At 48.9% G+C, this 22,982-nt stretch overlaps 1 protein-coding gene across 1 annotated transcript in view; it reads right to left on the bottom strand.

Moving 5' to 3' along the window:
* Positions 1–17,482, bottom strand: part of ZNF532 (zinc finger protein 532) — a 108,914-nt gene extending 91,432 nt beyond the window's left edge. The window contains 3 exon segments of the mRNA XM_011288142.4: positions 16,446–16,555; positions 16,640–16,690; positions 17,139–17,482. The gene's annotated coding sequence lies outside the window, so the exon portion shown is untranslated.
* Positions 17,483–22,982: the final 5,500 nt, after the last annotated feature.

Below are 22,982 nucleotides of genomic sequence, written 5' to 3'. Positions count from 1 at the left end.
AAGGTCTGGAACAGTGCAAGGTCTACTTACTGAATATACAGAGCTTCCCAAAATACCTGTCCCATGTTGTTCTTTAGAAAGCAGACTGTCAAACGTAAAGGGCAGGGCTGTCCTTCAGGTCAGCATTTCACAATGATGGCTCTGCTAGAAAAGCTCGAGGTAAGAGTTCACTAAAAACCAAAGCACTGCAGGCCGGACCGGAACAGCTTGCTCAGCTCGGCCCAGGGCCTCCTGAGCCCGAGCAAGGGCGCGATGGGGTAAGCTGCGTCACCAGGCTGGCCACACCTGGCTACCAGAACTCCGTTATCTGGACATCTGGACGTGCACCTTCTCCCTAGGGGTGTCCTCCTCCATTTCCCCTCCAGGAACAGCTGCCTGGGCTGCGTCTCTGCAGAAATCTGGTGTAGGACAATAAAAAGGTGCCCAGGGCAAGGGCTTGCCTAGACAGACACCCACTGAGCTCGGGCGTGATGAAAGGGAACCTTCAGCTAAGGAGATCACCATGGGAATCTCACTCTCCAGAGGCACACCCACAACCAATAAATTCTTAAAAGTCCAGAAAGAACAAAAACACGGCTCTTTTCCTTAGTTTTTTCTCCCAAAGGAAAAAGGGCAAGCATCTTATTTTCTGTATCTGGACAACATGTCATTGATCTTAGGGCACAGGGGCAACGTTGAAAACGTATTAAATCTTCTCAAGTGAGAGGCAAGCATATAAAAATGTCTGGTGCAACAGAACCCTGGAAAACATGTAGATTAGCAGGGAAATGACTGAATCAATTATGGTATGTCCTTTTTTAAAAAATTGTGGTGGCGCACCAGAGAGTCTCGGCCAAGCATCCAACTCCTGATTGCGGCTCAGGTCGTGATCCCAGGGTCACGGGATCGAGCCCTGCTTCCGGCTCCATGCTGAGCGTGAAGCCTGCTTAAGATTCTCTCTTTCTCCCCCTCTGCCCCTCCCCTAATCACACGCATGCAATCTCTCTAAAAAAAAATAAATGAAAATAAATTTTCAAGAAATTGTGCTAAAATAGATAACATGAAATTTACCATCTTAACCATTTTCAAGTGTACAGTTCAATAGTGTTTTTTAATATTTAAGTTTATTTATTTTCATTTCTTTTTATTTATTTTTGAGAGACAAGTGTGAGTGGGGGTGGGGCAGAGAGAGAGAGAGGGAGACACAGAATCCCAAGCAGGCTCCAGGCTCTGAATTGTCAGCACAGAGCCTGACGCGGGGCTCACACTCACAAACTTTGAGATCGCGACCTGAGCCGAAGTCGGAAGCTTAACCGACTGAGCCACCCAGGCGCCCCTACAATTCAATAGTATGAAGTGTATTCACATCATTCATGGTACACCCTTTTTTTAAAATTATTATTATGGAATATTATGCAGTCATTAGAAGTAAGGTAGATATGGAACAATCAAGGTATACTATTTAGTGAGGAAAAAAAAAATCAGGCCATAAAACAGTATCTAAATTACATTAAAATTTTTAAAAAACACAATTTGTAACAAAATTTTTAAAAAACATTGCATTTTACGTTTCTCCATATAGATACGTAAAAGGAACAGAAAGGCTCAGGACACACACCGAACATTCTGACACTTTAATCTAGAGAAGAGCAGGGGATTGGCAGACAGGGTAAGAATATTTTTTTGAAGTTCATCCACCCAGTGTAGGTGTGCATTTTCAAAATCTTGTACCTACAGGGCAGCAGATGAAAGTTCAAGTTTTCTATGAACTTAGGGATAGTCAAAATCATCAATCTTAGCAATTCTGTCAAAGGTACTTTTGTATGAGCCCTATTTCCCATTGGATTTACATTCTTTCAACTAAAAGACCTTTGTGCTGGCAATTTACTAATTCATCAATGAGTTCACAGAAATAATGAAAGAGTCTGGGCTAAATCTGTCACCATCAATAAACTTCAGGAAAATTCATTATGGCCTCTGCTTGAAGTGGGTTATTCAAATAGTTTCACAAGAAAGCAAGAAAAAATATCTAAATCTCTTCACTTGTAGATGTAAGGTGCTTTCTGAAACATGTCTGATGAATTCCAATATTTCAAACTTGAGAAATCACTTGCCCCTTTACGTGCTAAAACAAAGGATTCCTCGTTCAGCAGTAAAACTCGTAAAAGCTTTAGAAGGTTTCTTTTGGCATTTTATAAATACCACACTTTTTAGTAGCATCTCTGCAACTCTAGCTCAAAGTACAGATTTTCTAAATTGGAAGGGATATTTCAAGTACACAAAGGAGAACTTCAAAGCAGTTTTCCTTTATCACCTGAATAAGCCTTCTAAATTTTCATACATAAATCCTAAATCCCGCAACCGAAGACTTTGTCCCTGAAATGCTACAACTAGCAGAACTAGTTTCTGCGGTCTCTTATTCATTTTACCAGCAACTTTTCTTTTAGTTTTAAGTGCTAAATTTAAAATATTTGCAAACAGGGGCACCTGGGTGGCTCAGTCGCTTTCGTGGCCGACTTCAGCTCAGCATAATCTCACGGTTCATGGGTTCGAGCCCCGCGTCAGGCCCTGTGCTGGCAGCTCAGAGCCGGGAGCCTGCTTCGGATTCTGTGTCTCCCTCTCTCTTTGCCCCTCCCCCGCTCGCACTCTCCCTCTCTCTGTGTCTCAAAAATAAACAAACGTTAGGAACCCTGTATTTGCAAACATTTTTGTTTATATTCTTACTACCCAAAGTCTGGAAGTATTGTTCTTGCTAAAAGGTTTTAAGCCCACGGTTCTCAAGTGGGGGCGATTCTGCCCCTTCTCCTCCATCACCACCGCCACCACTAATGTCTAGCGAGGTCCAGAGACATTCCTGGTCGTCTCAATCTGGCGGGGGCTGAGGAGTGCGCTATGGGTATCAGGAGGCTGCCAAACATCCCACAATACAGGGGAGCCCCGCAACACCGCACTGAGCACTAAAGCTGAAAACCCGAAAATAAATAAAATAAAAATGTTTTTTAAGGGGTGGGAGGCGCCTGGGTGGCTCAGTCGGTTAAGTGTCTGACTTCGGCTCAGGTCACGATCTCGCGGGTTGTGAGTTCGAGCCCCGTGTCGGGCTCTGTGCTGACAGCTGAGCCCGGAGCCTGCTGCAGATTCGGATTCTGTGTCTCCCTCTCTCTCTGCCCCTCCCCTCACTTACATTCTGTGTCTTTCTCTCTCTCAAAAGTAAACATTAAAAAAAATTTTTTTTTAAGTTGAAAAGCCTTGCTCTCAGTAAACAGATTTTCCCCTGTGACCCTGCCCCCCTCTCACCAAGACCTAATCCTCTTAAATAAATCACCATAAACCTGCCCCCTCCCCCCAACATCATCCACAGGAGACTTCTAGGTGGAGGTGCTGGTGGGCACAGCTCAGGCTCACCCCGACCCCGTTCCTCTCCGCCAACTCAGGAGAGGTGTGCGCAAACAGCTCCCTGGGTCATTATCACAACTGTCCTCGCATTCCAAAGTGATGCCGTCGCCTGAGCATCAAACAATTCTCACCAGACGCCAATTTTGTATAAAACGTGTTCGGAATTATGAGAGGTACTACTCCATTCTACCTAATACAACTCAGAGCATCCCCCTTAGTTATCACTCACGGCAGGCCTACTGGCTGCTGACTTTACAAATAAACTCACTCTCCAGTTCTCTTCCCGGAGCAGACGGCAAACAGAAAAACACAAAGGACAACAACGAGTCACATCATTTCACCGGTCACCATGTTACGTTAAAAGGAAGAGATCCTTGGAAGCTCTCTCCCCATTCCTCTCAAGGCCCTCCCATTTTTCACCAAGTTCATCAGTGACAACCCAACAGCTTGAAGGATGTTCACCCAGGAACGTTCCGCCAGAGAGAAGGGACTCCACAGCCCCGGAACATGGGACGTGCCGGGTCAATCGCGTGCGTGCGTGTGCTCAGACACACGCACACACAGCTTTCTTCTCTCAAGGCTTCCCTGACCCTTCAAGTGCTGCGGTGAGCTCCCAGCGCGAATCTCCACTCCGGGGACCCAGGCTTCACGCCGGGGAGCACTAACCCAAAAGTATCAGGAGCCGGAAGCTCTGGGGTGAGACATCGTTGGGACAGGCTTGACACAAGGTAAGAGTAACTGTTCTCCTTGGGGGGGTAGTATTAGGAAACAGGAATGCATTCTGGAGTGGAGTGTGAGGGAGATGCTTCTGGCCCATTTTCCTGCACAACCTGTAAGTCGTGTTTCCAGGTAGCTCCTCTCCAGGGGCACCTCCCCATGGACCCAAGATGACTCAGGAAAGAGTATGTAACAAATCTCCAAATACGGAGGAAGAACAATTAAAAAGGCAATTCCAAAGGGGCTCTGCCTTAACTTTAATGCCACAGAAATGATGACAAAAACGCCTGGCCGGTTCTACAATCATGCCCAAAGGAGGCGATTTGTGTTTTAAAATGTACAGGCACAGGGGCACGTGGGTGGCTCGGTCGGTCGAGTGTCCGACTTCAGCTCGGGTCATGATCTCACGTTTGTAGTTCGAGCCCCACGTCGGGCTCTGTGCTGACAGCTCAGAGCCTGGAGCCTGCTTCAGATTCTGTATCTCTCTCTCTCTCCCCCCATCCCCTGCTCATGCTCTGCCTCTCTCTGCCTCTCAAAAATAAATACATGTTAAAAAAAAAAAATGTTTAAATGCACAAGCACAAAGTAGGTACACATATGTACGCTAAAGGAAGAAAAATCAGGAAAGGGAGCGAGGGACCTCTCAACGTTTACCTACGTTCAGTATCCAGAGCCACGATACATCAGTGTCATGGAGAAAGCCAGAAATACCTCACAGATCCAGACAACAGGAGAAATACTGGTTGACCCAGAAGCAGTGGCTCTGAGCCTCAAAGATATTTGAGCCTGCCACCGACCAGCGATAGAAATGACACCTATAAACCACAGTATGTTGTAGCGGTTACGAGCATGGGCTTTGGGGTAAGACAAATCAGAGGGAGGCCTGGCTCTTCCTTTTACAAGTTGCAAGACTCTGAGTGAGTTACTAACCTCTTTAGGCTTCTGTTTCTCAAATGAAAAATGGAAATAACAAGATCCACTTCCTAGGGTTTTTGTGAAAGTTGAATTAAACAATCCAAGTAGGTGCTCACTCCTACGTGGGCTATCTGGAATATAGTAAGTACTCATTACTTGGAGTTATCGTAACATCAACACCAGGTCAGCGAGAGGACTGTAGCACTGAGAGAGCCCTAGAAGAAATGAAGCCACAGCTCTGATGGTCTCAGATAGGTGATGACAACAAGATCAATGCCATCAGAACTCCTAGCAACTCCCTGGGACAGAATGAACATCCTTCGGTGCCTTTTGCAGATGGGACGGCCCGGCAAGGTCTTCTAAGAAGCACAATGCATGCAGGACGAGTTTTTCCTATCCTCAGTGGCCTGAAATAAGAGCTCTGTGTAACCAAAGAGGTTAGAGCTAAATGCGAAACTCCAATGGAGGTCAACACTATCCTAAGGCTCAAAATTAGAGGAACAGAAAGAAATGTTTTACAATTCTATGAGTCATCGAAATCAAAACCATTAAGGCCTAATTATTCTTACTCAAGCGCTAAACTATGTGTTTAATCTCTCCCAAAATTAACATTGGCCCAATAAGCCAGACTTGCCTTTTGCCAAACAGATATGTACCTATGAGGGGCCCCAAACATGCATATCCATACACACACACACACACACACACACACACACACACACACAACTACCTAGGCGGGGCCTCAAGTATACATCTATGTACCCATGAGACCCTAAACATGAGGCTTGAACAAATCCTCCAGCCATTTGGCCAAATTTCCCCCCTCCAGGATCTCAGTCCACTGCATTACTGGACAATCGGCATCCACTCACTACGCATTTAAGGGAGCAAACGCTAAAAGCTAAACGTGGTGTTTTTTGTGATTTTGAGTAAATAGAAAATGGAGAAAAGATTCCATCTCTACACTCAAAAGAGCTCATACCGACAGTAAAGGGTGTAGAATTGGGGTCAGAAAGATCCAGGCAGCAATGCCAACTCCCAGCAACTTAGCCTTGACACGTGTGTTCATCTCTCAGAGCCTCAAGTTTCTCAGGCATAAAACGGGATGAGACCACCCTCTTGTCAGGCGGCAGACCCCTCGGGGGTGCTTCACGAGCCCAGTGAAAACTATCACCCTTCTAGGGTCAGCAGTAACCCCGCCCCCCTAGTCACAGCTGATTAGACCAGGACCAGCCAGACTGTGGTCTTGAGACCCAGAGGCTGGACTGAGGAATACAGCTGACATTACTAGCAGTCTAGAGGAAGGACGCGGAAACAGGGGCTGTGGGACAGCCACGCGGGCCAAGTGCGCCAGAAAGAGTCCGCGGTTCTACCAAGGGAGAGGCGCAAGGAGACAGCCGAAGACACGCGGCCCCGAAAAGGACACAGCGAACTGTGTGCAGGGCAGTGGAGTTACTCCTGGCAGCAGCCACGGCCGTATGATCAGCTCCTCTTCTGCCGGTGTTAGTTTGAAAAGCTAGGTCTTGATCACGTGTCCCGTGAGGTCACGCAAACTCCAAACGATCTTGCGTCGTAACGCCTGCCCGTGTGACTCTTCCGCTGTCAGGAGCTACTGCTTCTCCCGGTCCCTACTGCCAACCTCAGCCACCTGAGCGACGAGGGCCGAACACCCAGCCTTGTTGCTCTCCCCCTGGCCCCACCCCACTCCCCTTCCAGCAATCTGTGACTCCTCAACAGCCACTCACAGGCCAGGCAAGACACTCCCACACCAGGCACAGGATTCTGCACCAAACAGGGAATTGACAGATTTAGCCAACCATTACAAATCCTACCCAGTGTGCCAGATTTATATGCCCTAGAACTCAGAGTCCACATGTGCAGTAAGATCTAAAATTTAACTAGGATGTCTGTGAAATGGAGCTTTCTTACAGAGACACGGGGACGGTAAACTCTCTCATGCAACAGACATCGCTCTATCATTTGCTGATTTCATCAACACGCGTTCCCAAATTTAAAAAATACACTAAAGTTTCGCACAGTCTCTGAGTTCAAAACACGTAATACACCGAACTCCTTCCTGAAACTCAATTTCTTATTTGGCCGAAGACCAAGCCCTTCCCCAACACCTCCCGGATCCAAGGACTCCCCAGTGGCTGTCTTCATGATGTGCTGGAGAGGCGGGTGGGGTTCATTGGCCGGTCTTCCAGCACCTCTCTGTGAGGTGGGCTCACGGGGACTCCCATTCACAAGTCACCTCGATCCCTCGTCGGGCGTGGAGGCTGACACTGTGGCCGGCCAACAGCTCTGAGTCCTCCCCTGTCTTCAGATCCTGACTCCCTGAACCAAACACGGCAGAGTCTCTCTCAAGTGTGGATTTAAGGCCGGACGGTCTCCCTCACAAGGACTTAAAACGGATACCCCTGCCACATATCTCAGTATTAAAATTATCTTCTGTGTTATCAGACTACAGGTGCCAAAGTGGTCAAGACGATAAAGGAGGAGGGACGCAGTGATGCAGGAACAGGCATAAACTGCTCTGGTCAGATCGCGTGCACGCAGAAACCAGCGTTTGGGCCAGTCTCGGCACCTACGGGCAAAACCCAGTTCTGACGCCCGTCTGCACTCACCGGCATCACATGCAAAGCCGCAGGGGAGCCCCTGCAGAGTCAGGCAGAATCAGATCGCTCTGGAAGCTGAGGAAGCAGGTCCGAAACCAAGGGAAAGCAGGGCAGACCCGTGCTACTCAAAGTGTGGTCCGGGGACCAGCAGACCACCGTGACCTGTGAGCGTGTCAGCCATGCAGAATCTCGTCCCCCACCAGCGCTACGAATCACTACCTGCATTATCCAGCGAATCCCCACGTGGCTTGCACGAAAATCAAAGTATGCGAAATGCTATCTGGACAGTAAGGGCGCCCCGGACCAGGCATGGGACTCTGGGCGGGAGGCACAAGACACCAGCACCAAGCAGGAGCCGGTATTTGGAAAAGGCAGCGTGATTTCAAAACCAGCTCATCCCGGGTCCGAATCCAGGGTCAGCCACCCGCTAATGGTACCACCTGGGACCATTCACTTCACCTCTGTTGGAGCTCGTGGGGGGGTGTTAACTACACTTCACAGGGGACGACAAGTATCTAGCATCTAGCACGTGGCAGATTTGCGATCAACGCTGCCTTTCCATCCTGAAGCACACACCTGCCTGGCACGGCTGTCTGGATCCTGTGATGCAGAGGGATAAATGAGGAACTCCCGGGAGAGAAAAGAGGTCCAACCCAGGGGAGCACGGGTTTCTCTAACAAGGAGACATCACATCACTCTCACGCTCTCTTTCTCAACCAAGAGGGGAACTCGGCGTCAGTGAATATGAACACCCCAGGGCACCAAAGTTCACTGCTAAATTGATTTAGATGTCCATCCAACATTCCAGACCAGCCCTGTCCCCACATACGTAGTTTTAAATCTTCTAGTAGTCACATTGGGAAAAAAAAAAGGGGGTGAAGGGAGGGTAAACAAATCTTAAGTTCATCCTTTTGATAACTTTAATTTAGTAACAGTTTGTATTCCACCAAAAACAGCATCATTTCAACATGTAATCAACATAAAAAAGCATTAATGAAATATTTTACGTCCCTTTTGTAGACGTCTTCAAACCCTGCTGTGTATCCCACGCCCACAGCTCACCTCGTGGGACCAGCCACCTTGCAAACTGAGCGGCCGGATGTGGCTAGTGCTCACCCTACTGACAGAGAAGTTTTAGCCAACAGAATGTCATTCATGGATTCCTCGGATCCCTTCTCCACTCGGTCTTCCATCACTACCAAATCCCCACGTGATTTGAGTTCATGAGTATCCGGTCACTGCCGAGCAAACTCAGGAAGCAGAGGGACATGGGAAAAGACGGAACAGGGGCTGTGGCTAACCTGCCGTACTTTCACAGACATGGTTTTTGGTTTTTTTAACTCTGGTTAACGTGAATGACATCACCTAGACTATGGCCAGCACGGACTAGAGTGGATTCGTCTGGAAGCAGAGACAAAGTACGAGACGATAACCGCAAAATTCATCCAACGTTTTCCAACTACAAATGAACGTACGGCCAAGTGGGACCAAGGATGCCACCCTCCGGCCTACATGTCGCCCAGTTTATGCCGATTTGGGCAGATGTAACTGAAGACCTTACAGACAAGGCAGGAGATGCTCACTGTGTATTTTCCCGGGCAAAAAAACAAAAATCTACTTAAAAACAAAGTAAAAGGTAGGACAGGAGAAACAATACCCTCTAAGATGAGGAAAAAATGTCAGGGCAAAGTCCCTGCCCCTAAACCAGGGACACTGAGGAACACAGAACGGCTAAGGTTTTAGGGAGGACTTACCACATTCCCGGCACTCTGCTAAGCGCTTTATACACATTTACTCTTCATAACGACCTTCAAGACTTCATAACGACCTTCAAGAAAAGTATGGCCTAGGATCTAAGGAACTTGCTCAAGGTCCCACGGCCAGTTGGTGGCAGAACGCAAGCTTATGTCACCGAAGGCTGGGCAAACAGGTGTATGTCACCGCGAGCCAGGCAAAGGCAACTGAAAATCTCCATGCACTGAGGCCCCACGTTTCACCACAACACTAGGCACGATCGCTTCTCAAACGAGAGACCTCAAACTACCTCTCCCACTCTCGCCACGTTAAATCAGCAGAACAGTTGAAAACCAGCTTCCCGATGAGTCCCTGTGTGGTTCACGTGACATACGAACTGTAAATACGAGCTGGTTCTTACACCACCAAACACATAATAAACACTGGACGGCAGAGAGACGGTGATGACGCATCCTGCCTTGGACCAGGAGGCCAGAGTGCTGGGTTCTAGTTCTACCTACCTACTGACCACCCTCCCTCCCCATTTGGGCTCCCTGTAGAAAATGAGAAGACAAGTATAAACATCTGAAGTATTTCCAGCCAGGGAATCTTCACAACCAAAACAAAACAAAACAAAACACAGGACTCTGAATTTTCTAAGTTAGTAAGTTTTTCCACAATCCAATTACGATTCAGTCCCTAGAAAGAAGTTGTTCCTCACAAACAAATGATCAAAATCAATACCCATTACGAGACCCATGAGTCAGCCTCTGGACAGCAAGAGTTTGTGTCCCACAAAGAAAAGGCTGGGCTGAGAAAACCTTCAAGAACGACAACACCTTGATTTTATCTTTAGGCCTCTGTAAACCCTGCAAGATGTCCGCAATCTCCAATTGTGTAAAGTTGTACGAATATCTAACTGGAAACAACACAAAACCTGCATTTTTAGCAACCATCAACTAACTACAGGTTACTTAGTGGGGAATAACATGGGACAGCTACAAAGGCCACTCTTGAGTTTGTCTGAAAATTACTTATTTCAGTCTCCAGATTTAGATCACGTAGAATTTGCTCTCCCTGTCTCCTTCTAAAAGAGGAAAAATTCAGAACTTCCTGTCTGCACAAGGTGATTCAAAGAATTCTTTTAACTAACGGTGTTTACCTCTTATTGAAACAAAAGATTTTTCTCAGCACGACTTTCAACTTAAGTCCATCCTTTTCAAAGAATAAATAAAAACAAAAACAAAACCACCTCTGTTCCTCTTCCCTTCCAATTTGTATCCTCACCCTACAGTGCCCAGTAAAAACATAACCTTTTCAAGCCGCTATTTCTCACACTGCCTCTACTGTACAGATTCTCCTCTCTCTGTGATGAACGAAGTCAGGAAAACAGGGCTAATTACAAGGGAGACTTGTATTCCCATCACCTTGTCTCGCCTCGGCCGTCATCAACTGCCGCCTCTAATGTGAACCTTATCAGTGCCTTTACTGCCCAGCGCCTACGTGTGCCCTCTCTCAGGCCCTTCCTCCCAGCTTCCACACCCCTAAACCCTTTCCATGGTTTCCTCATGCCTACCAATCCTGCCGCCCCAAAGCAGAACAGCCTAGTGGTGAGGAGCAGGCTTCAAATTGTGTCGCTACGATCATTTATGAACTGGCAGGCCTTGGCCAGGGTCTCTGTGTCACTGTCCCACCTGCACCATGGGGAAAAAAAGAACGCGGCTCATCTCGCTGCTTCGGTACTGCATGGGCAACCAATGGAAAGGATCACCAGACAAGCTACGGTGTCCGCAGGGGTCGGCCGCTAATACCGCTTCCTGCCTCTCTGGAAAGGTCTTGCCCTCCAAGTTTCCAAAGCACGCATCTTACGTTCTTCAGCCTCACCTCCTTTAAGGCCTTGACTATGTAAACCATCACCTTACGGAACCCCAAACGCAACCTTTTCTTTACGTCTTTCTTCTTCTATCGTCTCTGTTCCATGCCAATCCCTCTCGGTCTAGACCTCCAACCCAAACAGATCCAGGCAGCAAAGGGCACCTCCCATGGCCAACTCAACCCAAACTTGGACTCCCTGTATCACATCCACCTTCCAAATCCATTCTGCCTTCTGAATGCAGTATCTCACAGACAACCACCACCAGCAGCAAGTAACCTCAAGGAGCAACCTCGGCGCTCTCCTCCACTCCTTCCTCTCCACCAACCCGACTGCTATCCACCCCCCCCCACCCCGGCTCCATCCCAATGCGGTGCCTTAGATCAAGCCCTCTTCTCTCCTAGATGTGCTGCCGTGGTCCCCTCATTTGACCTCCCTGCCTCCAGCCTCCAGAGCTTCCAGAACCTCCGTTCCGTCCTGAGATACTGCCTCGGGACCTCTGTCATTGAAAGTGAAGGCTTTCTGCTTCTACTGCCTAAAGCCCCCGGTCAAATGGTCTGTGTGGAATGACCTTCAGAAGTTGGGCCCCTGCCTGCCTCCTCACTTCACCTCCTACTCTCCCACACCCACCCCTACTCTCCCATCCCCGCTCACAACACCAGGCTCGCTCAGCGCCTTTCCACAGGCTGCTCCATCAGACTCCCGTGCTGTTCCCCCAGTCTCTGCCCGCTTGCCATACCTACTCGGTCCTCTCTCAGCACAGAAGCCACCTCTTCAAGGGCTCCTCCCTCTCCACGCCGGGCACTAGGTGGCTCATTCACATTCCTATCATAGTATCTGCAGGCTACTTCCCACTAGAGGTTTCTCTCTGGATTCCTTTTCCCTTGGTACTCCCAGGGCCTAGCACAACATCTGGTGCTTACTAAACATTCGGGATCTGTAAAATGGCGGAAATAATCCCCAAAGTAACATCACTTCCCACTTCTCGGGCTCTCCTCCGTCTCAGCACCACAGCCTTCGTCTGTTCATTCTGTACAATCCTGAACCCTATTTTATCCTCCAAGAAATTTTTTCAAGTATAAAAAAGCTGGGGGCGCCTGGGGGGCTCAGTTAAGTTGAGCTTCCGACTTCCGCTCAGGTCATGATCTCGCAGGTCGTGAGTTCGAGCCCCACATCAGGCTCCTCGCTGACGGTGCGGAACCTGCTTGGGATTCTCTCTCTCTCTCCCTCCCTCTCTCTCTCAAAATAAATAAATAAAAATTTTAGAAAAGGGAGTCTGCTCCCCAAATCTCCCTACTTCATTGCCCAGATCTTGCTTAAGTCTTTTCACTTCCTTAAAAGGCATAAAAGCTGGATAATCACCACAGATGTTAAAACAACACCCGTATTTTGGCAGTCAAAAAAAAAAAAAAATCAGGACAAATTATCATTCGTAATACGTTGGTTACGTAACTCAGAGTTCAACAAAGATCTCTGGTACCACTTTCCAGGATTCCGAGTGTTGCTGTTCCGTGTCTTACTGAACCTGAAGACCCATGTGAAGATTAAACTGCCAAATGTTTCTGAGGAGATTAAAAATAATTGCTGTAGGAAATAAAGGATATTTTACCACTCACAGCTTTTTTGTTTCCACTTTGGGCTAACTCCGATTAGTTCTGGGTTATAAAGTATGTCCTCCACATTCGTGAGTGGTCTATTACCGTCATCATCTCTCGTGTGTCTTCAGATAATGCTCGCCGCAATCTCTTGCTTGGGAAGTCTTAACTGCCGCTAACGGGGCCAGATCTCTCTCTCCCATGAGCTAGGAAGAAGTGCTGAATGTATTTTCATTCAAACTTCTAATCCTTACGTACTCACCATTCGACCCAGCCACCCCACTACCCCAAAGTCTTTAGGGAAGAGACATAAAAACTGACGTTCAGACAAAAGCCTGCATGCAAATGTTTACAGCAGCCTTATCCACAAGCACCCACAACTGGAAATCACCCTGACGTCCCGCAGCCAGAGAACGGATCAACTGCGATAGGCCCACGTAGCCGTGTCCAAGATGGCAACAGAAAAGAAGCCAAGTATGGAGATACACCACAGCACGGATGGCTCTCAAATGCACTTCGCTAAGTGAACGAAGCCGTCCGTGTGGCATTCGAGGGACGGAACACATCCGCGGCTGCCAGGGGTGGGGGTGGGAAGGGTCGGTCTACCAACATCCAGCAGGAGGAAAGTTTTGGGGGTGACGGAACCAGTCCCTGAGCCTACTGGTGGCAGACACACAGCGCTATATGCTTGTGCCAAAACCCGTACAACTGTTCGCCACGGGGTAAATTTCGCCGGATGTAAATTTAAAAGTTCTAAAAAGTTAATTATTTAACCACGACTTGGTTAAAGATTATATATAATCAACACAAAGGTGTGGATGTCCTTAATGTTTACCCTGGATGTGGTCACCGTATTGTAGTGATTAGGAAGAGATATCGGGGGAATGAGGAGAGGGCCACCCCAAATCGCCCCCAGATACTTTCGGTTTCCCTTGTATTGGCAACCGTCCCGAGGTCCCCACATCAGGGCAACCTCTGCTCCAGCTGGGAACCAGCTAGATGGGAGTTCTAGCAAGGCTGTGAGGAAGGTTATTCGAAACCAACAGAAGACGGACCCCAGGACGTATCTCAAGGGAAGAAATAAAGGACGACAGGAGACACAACTCTGAAAATTCTAACTCCTCCCAGTCAAGGGGATACACAGAACATTCCATGTACAGGTCCTTCGTCCCATAACCCCTTTTTTAAGAAGGAGTCGAAGTGCGTGGGGGCAGGGAATCTCTTTGGGAGAAAAGAGGGGTGAAAGAGAGAGAAGCGAGGCTCTTCTCCTGGACCATGAGGCTGGGGGGCCCTAAAAGCCCCCACTCTGATGTTTCTTAACATAGAAAAACTAAAAACTAATTCGAAGGAAGCAAATGACCAAAATGAAGCTTCAACCACCCCGTGACACTTTCTTTCCAGAGTACCCTCATCAGCCCACACATTCCTCCTCCAGAGGGGATGGCCGTCTGGTCAACCCTGGAGACTGCCGCAGGCCATCCGGACCAGGCTCCAGGTGTGGCTGGCTGCCCGCTTGGTGACCGCGGCAGCGAGGGCACAGGCCCGGCCCCCAGCGTGGGGGCCCCCAGTGTGGGTGCCACCCTGTTCCCTCCTGCCTCTTCCAGGAAAGAGGAGTGCTGTCTGCTCATTCTCCGCACTCACATTCACGTTCGCGAGCCCAGAAAACTCTGTTCCTCTTCGGAGACCTGGGCCTGCTACATTGTTATACCTCAGCCAGAGATCGCCACCTGAGACAAACCTCAGTCCATAGATGAGCCCCTGATTGCTGGCTTGGAGAACCAGCTCTCCAGGCTTAAACAGCACTTGCAGCTGGAAAGACTGGCCTAAATGCAAAACAAATGCGATTTTCCAGGAGCCTTGTGGGGGGGGAGAGGGGGGGCAGGGAAAGGAGGAGTCACAAAGCTCAAAACCGCGGAGAGAGTAAACCAGAACATTCTGTGACATGCAATGCCCTACAAAAAAAAAGGGCTCTCCCACATACTATCCGGAAACGGCCACTGCGAGGAGAGGAGGAGACGGCTGTCCAAGTGGAATGAAAAAAATCACGGGCTTTCTAAAGACAGGAGTGAGGGCCTAAATTATAAAACAGCTGATTGTATTAAGCTAATTAAGGTTTATCATGTTAGCCATCTGAGTTTTAGCTGGCACCAGAAAGGCAGGAACAGCATATCACGCAACGTGGATCGCGATCTGCTTCGCAAGCAGATTCCCACCACGCTCAGACACAGGACCTCTGGCAGTCGAAAATGATGTCGGGTTGAAAACCAATTTTAGCACAGTGATTTGTGAAGAATTCTGTTCCATCGTGTGAGCTGTTTACCGGGACACCAGTCCGAGATTACACGTACCTTTATTAAGCACTACACCGCGCATCTGAGCTAACCATGCCCCTCGTTTTCCCTTTCGCCGGCTTTCTCACACCCTGGAGGCTCTGCGATCCCATGAAAAAAATTCCTAACAATAAAAAACCCTTGCGTGCTTGACACCCTTCACTGCAGATATTCTGCCCACCCACTGCCAGCACACCACTTCCCCGTCTTCGGAGATCCTCAGCATTTCAGAAAAGGCGCTCTTCTGCTGAAATGGGAGAGGCACAAGATCCCCTCTTCAAAGTAGGGGAGAAATTTATCTCCGAGCGCCTCTTGACTGTACTTCTCCCAAACCAGAAGACAGAACTCCTTCTATCTGTTGCTGACATCGTACTGGAGAGGATCCTGGAGCTGCTGGTTTTTCTGTGTGGGGCAGTTGCAGTCTTTTCACGAGGAACCCCAAGGCAAAAACGTTCAGGGTTCCCCTGGAAGCGCTCACTGTCTTTGTTCTTCATTTTGCTACCCTCGCCCCTGCCTTCTCCCCTCTGCTACTCTCAAACCTCTGGTTTTGGGGGTGCGTTAAAATGCCAGCTCGATTCTCACTGCACGCTCTTCAGGCATCAGACATTTTCCACCAGCCACTGCTTATAAAGCTGGGAGTTAACAGGCATCTTTTCACAGATGAAGCCAGACCAGCCGGTTTCCTCCTGGTACTGCATTAGCATTCCACATTAAAATGTATGCCACAAATAATCCAATGGCAAACTCACCGTCCACAGCCCCCAAAATCAATAAAAGCCACTTGACTCGGAGGGAAAAACCTTTCAGGTTAACACAGAGCTCAAGGTAAAAGGAAGGTGATGAATGAACAAAAGGCAAATCAGACTCTTCAAATCCTAAAAAGGAGGCGAGGCTGCCTCGATTTGGCCAAGTCCTTCCTTTCTTTTTTTTTTTTTTTTTTTTTTGTCCTCGACGGGATCACGCTAAATGTGTGCTGCTTTAGTCTTTATGCAAAACAGTGCATTCTCCACAAGGCCCTGATGCCTACCATTCTCTAAACTTGCTTCTTTTCCAGGCCTGCCTCTTCTAAAGGACTACCCGCATGCGAGTTAATGAAGTCATTCTGATTTGGTCTGGAGAGCAATACCATCATAAAGTCACTCTAATCCCATTACACTTGGATAACATTAAGAGTATCTCTTCTGCACTCTGAACCCCAAATTCTCTCCAGGGTACCAATCCACTGTCAGTCTGTCTCGGAATGGATCCTCAGATAAACACTTAAATTCATGCTCAAAATATCGTATCTCACCTTGTGAACCTTGACCTTTTGGAAAGACTTTGGCCCAATGTTCAGTTACTGTCACACGGTTGCATTCTCTGCAAATATGAAAGGGTTAAAAGCAGCCCCAGTCAACAGGCCTACAAGGAAAAAAAAGACAGCATGTATGCCTTACAGCATCACTGGAACGCATTTATGCTCATTTCCTAGAACAATATTGTTACCTTTTGGCCTTCATAATAGTCAGAAGTACCCCCAACACCCTTCAGTAGCTTCTAAAAGGAAAAGCACAAAACAGAACATTCCCTGCAAGAGAGAAACAAAACAAAAAAAAACAAAAAACAAAAAAAAAAACAAAAAAAAAAAGGCATGCAAAGTAGCATTCTCCAGCAACAAACAAAACTACCATTACAAACCCATCAGTTCATTTTGGTTTTGTTTTGTTAAAAACACAGAGAAAGAGAGAGAGAGAGACTGCATACACCAAGAGTCCCCACCCTAGCAAGGCACATTTTTTCTTTAATAAGGGTCATAAATCTCAGCTCCTTGTCCATCCCCTAAGCAAAAGCAAAAGGCAGGAAAAGCCCACGTTAATCTCAGACCTTGCAAACCTGCACCTTTTCTCCCATCTTCTCTGCACAGAATCTTTTAGGGCTCCATTAGTCACATACCAGTGCTGTGTGGTGTCTAAGTGTGCATTCACATACTGTGTTGGGATGGTACCTTCCTGCAAGGTCCTCTGCTTTTGGCTGCCATGAAGGGAGGAAGCTGCTATCCCACTGTAGTAGCTCAGTGACTGCATTGTGTTCAGGAGCTGATCTGCCTCAAACCAGTTTCAGCCGGTTCTGGTCACCCTACATAAAAAAGCTATGGCAACCCTCCCTGAGTTGCCAACAAGTCCCTGAAAATCATCAGCACGGAGGGGATCTCGCTGGGGGTTGCTCTTCCCTTTTAGGTCTTCGTGAGGAGGGGAAGGTCATCGTGTGTCCCCCCACCGCCGCACAAGCACACAGCCTTGGAAATGCTCGCCTCACAAGCACCCCAGAGCCCCTCGGGGCCCATCCCCCCGGCCCCTCCACCCCAAAGCCCACCGCAGACACTGTTTCCCCCTCCTTCTCCTTCCCCCACTTACCTCCCACAACCTGGCTCACATCTTTGTGTACCTGTGTGTCAGTGTGTGTTCTCTGTGTTGGTGGCTGACAAAGAGCCCCCAAGAAAGCAATCTATGTGTGCCTCCTCACACTGGATGCGTCGGCTGCAGGAGCGGCCTCGGCCTCCTAGCAGAGTGGTGCTGGCTTGTTGACCAGGCTCCTCTCTGCCTGTCACCCCCACCCCACCCAGCCCCCTCCTCCCGTCCCTCTCCTCTCTCTCCCAGCCCTGTCACCACCACCACCACCACCACCACCAGCCGCCCCCCCAGTCTCCTCCTCCTCCAACCTTCTCTTCTTTCAAGCACCTGGGGGGAGAAGTCCAAATCCCTTCACCTCGGGGTAGGAAACTAGGGATGCCTGGGGTGGGGGTGGGGGGGGCGAGTCAAGGGGCAGTGAGAAAGAGGGGCACAGCGGCCTTTCAGGAATCCTCCGTGAGCCGCCAGCGCTGGAGGAGGGGGTGGGGGGGGAAGGAGCGGGCTCCTGCGCTCACGTGGCCCCCCTCTCTGAACCTGTGGGGCCTAGCGAAACCGGCTCGTCCTCGGCCCCCCCAAGGAGGCTGGCGGGGCGCGAAGGCCGCCCCGTCCCCAAGGCCAGGGTGGGACAGGCCACTGCAGTCAGGCCAAGGGGCCTGAGCCTCACGCGCTCGCCCCGGCCCGCAGGGGTGGGCACGAGGGGCCGGCGCGCCCGCCTCTCCCCGCAGCCCACCCGCGCGCCCCGTCCTGCGCTGCCCTCGCCCCCTCGCTCGCCCCCCGCCGCCCCTCGCCGCCCCCCGCCCCGCGGGCGCACACCCACCCCCTTCCCGGGGTTGGCCTTCGCAGCGGTCAAGCCCGGGCGTCTGGGCCGCAGCTCGGATGACCTTTGTTCAGCGCGGCGCCGCCGGCTGCTGCTGCTGTGGCTGCTGCTGCTGTCGTCGTAGCGGCGGCGGCGGCGGCGGCTTCCATGTTACGGGCGTGTCATCCGCATTCCCGCTGCCGGGGTCTGTGTGTGTGTGTGCGGTGGAGCGGCCTCGCCGCCGCCGCCGCCGCCGCTGCCGCCGCCGCCTCCCGGGCTGCCGGCTCCCGCGCCCCCCGGGCCGCCCCGCCGCTGCCGCCGCCGCCGCCGCCGCCGCGGCCTCGCCGTGCGCCCGGCCCGGGCCCCGCGCCTCCCCGGGCGGCGCGCTCTAGGCCGCGCGGCGGCGGCGGCGGCGGCGGCGGGGCGGCCCGCCACGCCGGGGCCTACGGCTGGGGGTGCGGGCCCGGCGGCGGCGGCGGCGGCCCGAGCGGCGAGCGAACAAAAGGGAGCGCGGCAGAGGGGGAGGGGGCGGCCGGTGGGGGAAGGGAGGATTCGGGGAGAAGGGAGGCGAGAGCGCGAAGCCCCGCAGCCGGGCGGGCGCGGACGCCCGGCCGGCGCCGACTCCGCGGCTGCGAGAGGAGCCCCGCCGACCTGCCAAGTCTCGCCCATACGGGGCCGCCGGGCTGCAGCTTCGCCCCGGAGAGCGGGGTGGTGGTGCCGAGGGGCTGGAGGGAGGGCTGCTGGGGGTTGTTGGGTTTTTTTTTTTTTTCTTTCCAACGACATTTCGGGCTCTCACCCAGTCCTTGCCGTGGCCCCAAGCCGCAACTTACTCGAGTGGAAGGAAGCAAGGCCTCGCCAAAGATGGTTGAAAAAGACCGTGAGCCTCTACCCAGGATCTTGACGCCAAGGTGGTGTTTTGTTCTCCTCGCAATGGTGGCAAATAAGTAAGAAGAGGGCACGCTATCTTCAGATAAAGGAAATCTGAAATTCTCCCTGGAGGTGGAAGAAGGGGCTCTCCTCTGTCTAGTTAGTGGTTTGGAGCCCTTTTCGCCTTAAACTGAGCCACAAAAGAATGGAAGACACCCCCTGGGGTGGGGAGAAAGCCCTGGTGTAAAAGACACACGTTTTGCTTTCAGAGAAAAAGCCACTGGGGCCAGATTGAAACATGGCATGTTCGGTTCTTGCAGGATTTTTTTTTTTTTTTTAAACTGGGGGAATGATACTGAGTAAACAAGATGTAATAGGTAGGTCTTTAAATTCAAGAAGGGAGATGGTGTTCAAATATAGCCAGCACATACTGTACATACAGCAGGTGGCCATAGCCTAGAGAACGCAAAAAGATACATGTATAAACCCCGTGCAGCCCACAGAGGTGTGTATAATCGTGAATACAAACGAGAAGGAGACAATACATTACCAACACACGAGGTAGGCTATTTTATCCAGCCCTGGGTCCTGGGTCCTACCTCTTTCCCAGACGTGCGCTCAGTTGAAAGGGTTTTTTTAAAAGGGGAAAGAAACCCCACGTCAACCTAATTGTGCTAACCCAGGAACCAGGACAAAAATGGAAGGATCTGAAAAACATGTCACCATAAGCCCTTTAAAAAGGCTCACTTGCGTGTGAACGGCCGGGCCGGACTCTAAAGATAACCAATATTATTCCAGTGGCCGTGCAGACTCCCAGCATGGGAAGACGTTTCGGTGTATTTTATTTTAAATTAGATTAATTGGTTAATATTTGCAAAGTGGGCTGAAAAGTTGTTGGGTTTTGGGTTTTTTTGTTGTCTTTTTTTTTCTTTTTCTTTAAATCTCAGTATGCCTCTCCTTTGCATTAACTTCCATTGAGGAAGCCATTGTTCTCTATTATGGAGACACTATGATGTAAATTGCAAGTAGCATTTTTGCTATTTAAGACTTTTCATGTAAATGAACCGAATGATTATCTCACGGAAGAGTCGTTGGTCTTTCAAACAGCAAATTGTTGGGAGTTGCACCTAAATTGGCACACGTATTTACACATGGCTCGAAAGACCCAGGCAATCTGCACGTTTTGTCACATTTCTCAGTGTTACAGGACGATGAAATTGAAACACCCATCTTCTTTGAGCCTGAAAACGATGCCAGTGCTCTGTGGGTTGAGTTTCAACTTTACCTGGGCTTGATTTCATCTGAAAGGAGGCCTTTTTTTCTTCGCCCAAAGGTGGGCCTCTATTAGCATGCACGTAAAAAACATTCCATGCATGGAAAAGTATACAAGGACCTACTTATCTGAGATCTTGACACAATACACCCATTACGGTATATGAAATTGCATAATACACATATCCAAGTGAGTTGGGTTTCCTAGATTTGGAATCTTTGTTTGCTTAAAACACTCTTGCCCCTCCCCCACTCCTTCTCTTGAAAGAGTAGAAAGCACATCACAGCAGTGTTCGAATGGTTTACAAGAACTGTATTACCAAAACTAAAGTCTCCACGTCTTATTTTTATCATAAAGAGTCGTCAGTGGTACGACTGCCTCATGGCTTCATAATGCCAAATACTCTTTGAGCAGAGCTTTTTACAAAGCCCAGCGTTTTGGTCAAGCTCGCTGGAGGAAATTAGGTTGAAAGCACAATTCATCACTTGCACAAACGGCAACAGATAACATTGCATCTCCTTTCAAAAACCATAAGCAACCAAAAATAAGAAATAAGAATTTCCTGCAAATGATCTCAGTTCTATTTTTACAAAGAGGATTTCAGAGAAACCCTCTTGCTAGGTAGACCAATAGTTAAAAGCCAAGCGCCCATCCTAGCCCGTTCCATAAAATTATTGAAATTCACAGCAGAAAAAAAAAAAAAAAAACCCACACGTTTCAGTGTGAGTTTTTTCAAAATGACACTACCCTCTTCCAAAACATCAACACAAAGGTTCATTCTGTCATCCTACGTACGTAAGGCTTTCTTGGGCACCATTCTGCTTTGCGCAACAGTTTAGAAGAAGCAACTGGACCGCACGAATGAAATAAAGTATTATTTGAGTACTGTAGATAAGAAAGAACAAAGAAATCATATCAGTCTTATGCCAAATAGAAACTAAAGGAATTCCAAATCCTTTGGGATTTTGTTTGTTGCTGCTTTTATTTCTAACTCTCAGTGTCTTAGCGTTTCCTCCAATCAGTGTATTGCAGAATCCCAGCTCTTTTTTTTTTTCTTTTAATCCTTTTGTGGTTTGAAACCGGCTTTGCAAGTGCATATAGACACCAGTCTACACATAATACTCTACCTCCAAATTCCACCATGAATTCGGAAATTCCTTTGTTAGACAGAGCACACAAAAGGTGTGTTCCTGGAGGATAAGGAGACAAAAAAAAACGAGAAGCAAAACCTCTTCTTTATCTCACCGTCAAAAGGCCTCGCAGACCGCTCCTAACCCGACAACCTCCTGACCTGAGCTACGCATTTTTTTAGCTCAAAACTAAGGCAGGCCGGGGCGATTATAGAGCTTAGTGTGTTACATTTGCTTTTAGAGAAATGATCACACTATTCCACACTAGCATTCTAGTTTCAAGATCCGTAGCTGAGTGGCCAGCAAGGAAAAGTCATCTTTTTAACATCTGAATATTGATAGAATAATCAGGATGTTTTTTTGTATTTTCCAAAAACATACCCTTGAAAGAAACCATAATCAGATTTAAATTATTATTAGCCTACCAGAAAGAGACTGAGGGGAAGTCTGGGAAAGGATTCCCCTTATCCTTTGTCAGTGATTTTATAAATAGATTGTCTGTAGCAAAGCCGCATACCCTTTCCTGACCCTTGGTTTGGAAATGCCTTCCACTCAGAGACCTGAATGTGGGGGGAAGGGAGATGTCTGTCTGTTCAAAGATAACCGAAGCATATTAAAAATTGTTTAAGTTTACTTGAGCAAAAATCAATTCAAATTGGGCCGTGCCAGACCGGAAGTGGTTAGAAGCGCTCCGCCCACAAGAGCCCAGGGAAAGACCGAGAAGGTGCAGGGACAAAGAAAGGAAATTATTCGATCGGCTACAGCTTAAAGCCCAATTGGCTGTTTGTGACTGGTTGCCCTTAGCTTTTCCATTATGTAACCTTGCGTATTTACAGGCTGAGATTTGGGTTTGCCTAGGTTTGGGTTGGCCACCATGTCATTCCAGCCACCTCAGTCCAATGGACTCCTGGTTTAATTAATTTAACCGTCCAAAGTTGGGCAGTATGTAGGAGGCCCCTAGATATTTGAACGACTTCCTGAGTCCTGGCTACTAGACAGAACCGCTGATGTTTATCTCCTACTGTCGCTGTAGGCCTAAATGCTGGAAAGTCAGCCTTGCCCAAGGAAAGAGAAGGGCAAAGTGTTGTGTTATGAACTCTAGAGAATCAAAGGAGAGGCAGAAGTGTGGAGTTTGGCACACCAGCAAAGAATCGTCTTCAGGAACGATGGGCCAAAGGGCAAGGCCTGCGGAGAATTCTGTAAGATTTCCTAACCCTTTATAACTTTTACATTAGGTCTGAGGTTCTTTGAAAGGGACTGGTATTTGGGCTTCTTTTCACTCTCTAAGCCCAAGATGAGGGAGGGAAAGCTGAAAGGTGTCTGAGAAAAGGAAAAGCAATCAGGGTTCATCTGTTAAGGAGGAGAAGGGAGCAGA

Source organism: Felis catus, chromosome D3, assembly GCF_018350175.1.
Source record: "Felis catus isolate Fca126 chromosome D3, F.catus_Fca126_mat1.0, whole genome shotgun sequence".
NCBI lineage: Eukaryota > Metazoa > Chordata > Mammalia > Carnivora > Felidae > Felis > Felis catus.
The sequence above is the reverse complement of the archived record's forward strand: the minus strand, read 5'-3'. Positions and strand labels throughout refer to the sequence as shown.